Source organism: Epargyreus clarus, unplaced genomic scaffold (assembly GCF_041222505.1).
Source record: "Epargyreus clarus isolate Ecla_fem2 unplaced genomic scaffold, WU_Ecla_fem_2.2 ptg000008l, whole genome shotgun sequence".
NCBI lineage: Eukaryota > Metazoa > Arthropoda > Insecta > Lepidoptera > Hesperiidae > Epargyreus > Epargyreus clarus.
The window spans coordinates 9,713,016-9,720,101 of NW_027332216.1; positions in this window are offsets into that span (position 1 = coordinate 9,713,016).

Consider the following 7,086-nt stretch of genomic DNA (forward strand, 5'->3'; position numbering starts at 1 on the left):
ATTAACATTTTAATTCAATTTTCGGCCTATTTAATAATAAAAAATATTAAGGGTATTGCTTGGGGTTAATTACTTAAATGTGAACATCAAATAAAAAAGATAACATTCAACCCTGATTTATTTGTATTAAATTCCTATTTCTATTTACTGATATATTTTAGAATACATAATTCTGGATATCTTATCTCAGATAAATAACATTGTACATTAGGTACACATTTATATGCATGTACTATGTACACAGAATGCCAGGCGAGATGTCGAAACAGAGCTAGATGGTAGATAGTGTCGGTATTGTGGCTAGGACAGGGTAAAATACGACCAATAAACGTTAGCGTACCTCGCACTTACTACGTTATTTCACAGCAATAAAACACGTTCTAGCCGAAACTGCAGACTAATTGGCGAATACATCTCAGTCGAGTTTGCAACAAGTGTGGTAAATGACGATATACTCTCAATATTGGTTTATTTTTCATTATAATAGGATAAAGATAACTAATATACTATAATATACTAATATGGGTCGATCGTTTAATCCACCTTGGCGAAACTTTTTGCTATTTGTAAATGAGTCGGTACAAATTTTGTATCTAATAATAAATCCTAATATTTTGGTTCAATCGCTTAATTTTATTATAATTCTAATGCAGCAAGCAGTAGTTCTAAAAAAAAGATCTATAAAATCTAAAATGTTGCTGTAGTATTAAGTAGGTAGGTATATATTATAGGTACACTATGCTAGTTCCATCACGTAAGTGCCCAACGGAACTTTTAGGACAGGGCCGGGCCCTTAGAAGGTATTTAAGTATGCAGGCGCATAAAGGTGTTTCATGAGATTGCTTTTTCATGTTAAATACGTAAAAGTCACACACGGATCAGATGAAATCCATTATTACTTTGACAGATAAAACAAAAGAGATACGGGAATTTCAATTGTATTTTTCTGGAAAGTGGATAAAAGAGAAAGCGAATAAAATCCCAGTTGTATTGGTAGGGCGAAGTTGAGAGCGAAGCTTTGCTCTCATGAGAAATTAACTGTTCCATTAGTTTTAATTCACTCGACGCCCGCGTGGTACGCTTCATTATTTCCGCTATGCTCTGTAAAAATGTGTTAAAACATTGCCATTGCACTCGACTGTGAAATAAAACTGAGATGTGGAGCGTACACTATTCTCACTGGGAATCATAAAACTACGTTATGATGGTATAAGGTTCATTTATAATATTATCGTACTATCATATATAATCTAAGACAAATTCATAATAGTAGAAACTGTATAAACACGCAATGATTGCAAACAATGTATTAGTTTTTCGAGTGTTTAAGTTCATTAATAATTTTCTGCTTTAAGAAAAGCTTAACTGTCACGTCGCTCGGAATAAATGCAATAAGTTTGTCGGCTGTGTTTACAAGTAGGCATCAGGCAGCATTATTATGCAATGCAAAGCTTCTGCCCCGGGCGGCACGGTTTGCGAGGCGGCAAAATTATGTTTTTTTTCGTATTATATAATGTGTATTTTATATAGAAAGAGTTTTGAAATATAGCTTTTCAAGCGGCACATTTAGGGGCGGCAAATTTAAAATAGAACAACGTGTTTGAACTAAAAATAGGCTGTTGCTCCTTAAAGTCCTAAAAGTATCTGAATTTTGTATATAGGTACTTATTACTTAAGCAAACTTATTTCTTATGATCAGATATTGTTTTGGACTATTTTTAGAAGGAGATAGATACATACACATTTCGCATTTTGGCTCCTCTTTACCTTTGACTTTTGGTAAATTTACCTAGCTATCACGTTTATTTTTGCTAATAATTTATTTTAGTACCTTTAGTATCCTTATCCTTACTAATTCATTATTCTTTATCTTTACTTATATTATAAATCCGAAAGTAACTCTTGCCTGTCTGTCTGTCTGGCTGTCTCTTCTTCACGCCTAAACCACTGAACCGATTTTAATGAAATTTTGTACAAAGATAGTCTGAGACCCGAGAAAGGACATGGGATAGTTATTATCCCAGAAATCCGACGGGAACTAGGGATGGCGTTCTAAGATCGATTAATCGGAGAATCGATCTTTTGGACCAAAAAAGTCGATTATTTTAAACGATATTAGTAAGGATTGAATCGTAAACTATGCATTTGATAAAGTGATGATCTTTAACAAAGTTGTTGTTCATGAGCCCACTAAGGTTCTAGAGCTGGTACGACCAATTTTCGCCAGATGGCGCCACTGTTGTTCCAATGAAGGTACGAATTTTCAGTTTTATGTATGTTAGTAAGTCATATTATTTTCTTTTAAACGCGGGTGAAGCCGCGGGCAAAAACTAGTAAATAAATATGTCGACAAATAAAGATGTCGCAGTGTCCTTAAGGAACTGAATGTTTATTCAGTCTTCGTTATTTGTCCTTGTTAGTAAACTAACCGAAGTTCTATTGTAGGATTAGGGCTAGAGGTCCTATTTGTTAGCGTGGACGGGATAATAGAAAAGCAATTCGATTGTCTCTCATTAAGTTCAAACAAAGTGAAACCCGTCAGTTACTGTCTCTGGCTGCCTGATCTGAATAGTAAATACTTTAAATAAAATTAATTTTAAGTTTGTATAATTTTAAGGAGGGCTTAAGGTCATTTTATTTCCCTATTAATTTTGTTTTCCGTTTTCATTTTCGTACATTTTTCGTTTTACATGTCATTTCAAGTGGTCACTACCATATACGTGGGTAGGTGGTAGATAGAGTCCATGATGAGTATATACCATTTTACCCCAAGCTAAAAATATAGATATACTATTCTGTAGGTTTTGTCTCCAGTGTTCCATTAATTTTAAATTGGGAAAATGGTTATTTCAGAATAAAACTGGCTACTTAATTTCAAGTTTACAAGTAGATAAATATTATAATTATTTCAAGTAAAAATATGATTTTTCATATAAGTATAAACACGACTTAGAAAAGGCAGAGCATATCTTAGACTCGATTCCTGGCTAGAGGGTAAGTGGCAAAATACCAAAATACTATAACTTAAACTACCAACATTAATTTTCATAAACAATAAAATTTAGATTGCATTTCATACTGCATGCGGCATTACAGTTAATATTAATTTCGCAATCTCATAAGACGGCGGAGCGCACATACTGCTCTAAAACTTAAGTAATATTCAACGCACGTACTCGCAACTATGATAACCGAGGCGAGGATATAAAGAAAGATTCCGGGAACGTAACTGGGGAACTTCTGTTTCCTTTCGCTAGATTTTGAGGCTGCAGCCGCCTTTGAGTAGTTTGGTAAACAAGTTAGCTCGTGTCGCAAAGTTCTGTGACGTCAAGTGAAGCTAATATGAATTTTCTGCGCGATGCTCCGTAACACATATGTGTAACCTACCTATGCTGTATAAAAATTTATGACTATCCACAAAGTAGCGTAAGCCACTCATAAATTCTTCTGTTTCTGCATAAAACTTTCGTCAAAATGCGGTATGCGGTTAATGTTCGTGGGCTACAAGTGTAGGTACATAACTATCTGCTGCTATTTGCTACTTCTATGACTATTATGATTGAGACTATACTGGGAAGTTAAAAAAAATAAGTTAATATAAATATAACTGAATGTTTATGTAACGCAGTGCCAAATTTTAAGTCATCGCCAGAAAGTGCTTAAAAAGTGGATTGAAATATTTTTTTCGAATAGACAAATAGATATGTAAGCGAGTTAAAAGCTTTTATTTACCATCGCCATCAAAAGTAGGACATCGACATGAGATTGCTTTTAATTGATCGCTCTTATTCTCATTCCTGGCCTAGTTAGTTCATTGTTCGCACTAGAAACTAGTCTACGTCACTGTCAGAGTTAGTTTCAGGCCGCAAAGCCAATTGTACAGAAATACTATGGGTCTGTTGAATATGCATACGCCCAATACACTTTAGAGACTACCTACAACTTACTGCAAATACATATATACTATTTTAATAATTTAAAAGGATTCTTGCCTTAATCTAGTGACATCGTCCTCTGCGTGGTTCATGCTTTTTAATTTTTTCGCTGAAACAATCAATATTATTAAGAATAAATGGCGTAATTATATAACTTAATTCTCAAATATATAAATAGCTCTCAAAATCAGTTACCAAGAATAGCTCCTTTAAGGGAATAACATTTAAAAGATGTGTTTACAAGATGCTAACACAGTGTTACCATCTTGTAAATATATTAACTTAGTTATTTAGAAATCCTAGATACCTACCTAACACTTAATTTATTTATGTAATTATGAGCCCCAGGACCTTACGATGTAGTGCAATGATACTCATTGCCGGTATCAATTACTTAATAATGTGCAGTTTTTTAAATTATATAATAGTGCATTAGTTTAGTACATAAGTTAATATAAAATGTATTTTTGTCTTACACTTACTTGTCATCATTTCATGACAGAAATGTCGCGTTGAAAACATACCCTACGTATGTTTGCAATGCAGCGTATACTCTTACGAGATGGCAAAATTAATATGAGTGGTGTTCACGATATGAAACGTTGCGACGAGGAATTCACTGGTACTTAAATGAAAAGCGACTTACATTATTTTGCACTTTGCTGAGAAATATATTTTAATATAGGTTATGAAGATATGTGAATACGGGTAGTACATTAAAATTATTTTAGAACATTTAACGCAACTGTGACGGCCAATACAAATTTGATACAATATTGATTTAATTATTTTTTAGAAATGAGGCCCTTATGAGGTACTGAAGGTGTCTTATAATTTAAGCGAGTATAAATTAGATAAAGAGATATTTTTGTTTAGATTACTATTTTTCATTGAATCATAAAGGACATATGATATGGTCATATATGAAATAACACATCGGTAAAATGGCTTTCATAGATTCCGACTAGAGTTCCGACGAGAGTTCCTACTTCAAGCTCTGCGTGTAAGACCTCCATGATAACAGTTATTGGTAACGACACCTTGCGACGACGGCTTGCGACGCTGACGACAACGGCTTCGACACACGGGTCATAAAAAATCTATTTTTTTAATATTGAAGTAACAAATTACAATGCAATCCACCTGGCGGCAAGTGGCCACTACCGCCCAGAGGCATCTGTAACCTCCAAATAGATAATTATTAATTCGTTCTACCTGATTTATCATAGGACCCTGAGGACTGAGATGGTCGCATATGTAATCAGCTGGCATCCAAAACATACAAGTATTTACATACAAATATCTGCAGACGGGTGTAATAGTATACTGTCACAGATCCTGTTGCTACGTGGTGGTTACGAGCTCAATTCCCGATAGAGACAAGACGTAACGTAAAGGTTTTATGTATCGAACGAAATTATACCCGATCTGGTAGTGTTCAGGTAGCTAAGATATGTGTTGAATTTGAGAATCGAATTGTAACTGGCTTTCTCCATTGAGTTTCGGCGTCTATACGTATTTATTTATCTTACATTTTAGTTTTTTTTTCATCATCCAACATTTGTAATTAGTTAGATGTTCTTAGGTTTATTTTATATAATAGTATAGGAGTAACAGACGAGCATGCAGTCCACTTCTAAGTGGCTACTGCCGTCCATGGACATCTGTAATCAACCTCAGGTACGATAAGATATTCTTATCTGAGGTCGACCAAAGATTCGCCGCTACCCCTGAGGCCTAAACTGAACGCCTCGAAAATTATGTCACCCAAAGGCACTGGTGTACACTTATCAGCAGGTGGACTGCATTTCAGGTTCAATTATAAATGCACCGCAAAATGATGTGTTAAATCACATATTTTGCAAAGGATTAATATTGTCTATGTAGTATATCGTACCATACTTTACGACTAAACTCACCATGACGCACCCTTTCAAACCAAACTCTCCAAACTACACTACTACAACGTAGGAACATAATACTCCAATATACTTACCGTTGGTAATCCCACCACCTTTAACACTGAGAGCCAAAAGCTTTCATTTCTCGAGCAGTATGTTTCAGGTTTCATTTTATTTTGCTCACAGCAAGTGCCTAAGTGCTGCCTTTCTCAATATAAGCGCCGTCCGAGTTTACGGTCACCTAGCAATGTGCGTGCCAACTTAATGAAAAGAAAACACCCGAATATTAGTTTTACACACGCTCGAGAAAATTACTAAGCTGAACTTGGGAGATAAGCAGAAGCAGATTTTCTGTGAAGATTCTTGTAAATAAATACCGAAACATAACTGATGTTGAAAGCAAAATCAACCTTACATAAGAGTACTTGACTCGATTTTTCATTCAATATGTGAATACATATACAAGAAATGTAAGAAAAGAAAATACAGTGACTTCTTATTTTTTATATTTGCCAGTATATTTGGACCTATATGGCACTGTTTAAACTCGTAGCTCTTACTACTACCATTGTACTATTATTTTCCTTTTCTACTATTATTTGTATGTAGGCTTGAACATATAGGTTAAAACCATAAACACCAAACAGCACCAGAAAAACTAAAATAATCCAATCCAAAACAGTACGGTGATGCGATCAATTACGTTGAAGTAGGAAGCTTTTCCTGTCGCGCGTGTTTTTAGCCGCACGCGCGTATCACTAGCATGCATGTTACTTGTATTCTATCGTGTACTACGCGTATGCACTCAAGTCGCGTTGAAGCTGCAGCCAGGTATTTTATGAATGCCCGTGGGACGCGCGTGCGGGCGTAATCCGCGCGACAGGTAAATGATTCATATTTACAAATATTTTTGTAAACAGAATAGTATCGTTTGTTTTGCTATAAAAATCTTTATTTCAACCAATCCCACTAACTCGAAAAGTATCTCGCGGTAAATAAACAGCAATCTCGTCGAAGCGGAATCGTTTTATAAAATAAAGTTACTCCAATAATTCTACACTTCTCCGCTCGAGCGCGATATAAAACGAAAAAATACGTGTGGCACTCGGAGACTGCCGCGGTAAAGCTATTGCATAGCATTTTTTATGCTATGAAAACGCTCAGAAGGAATTCCAGAAATACAATATATTCTTCCATAATCATCAACATTTACATTAATACATCTTTATCCACTATTTTATCATATCTCC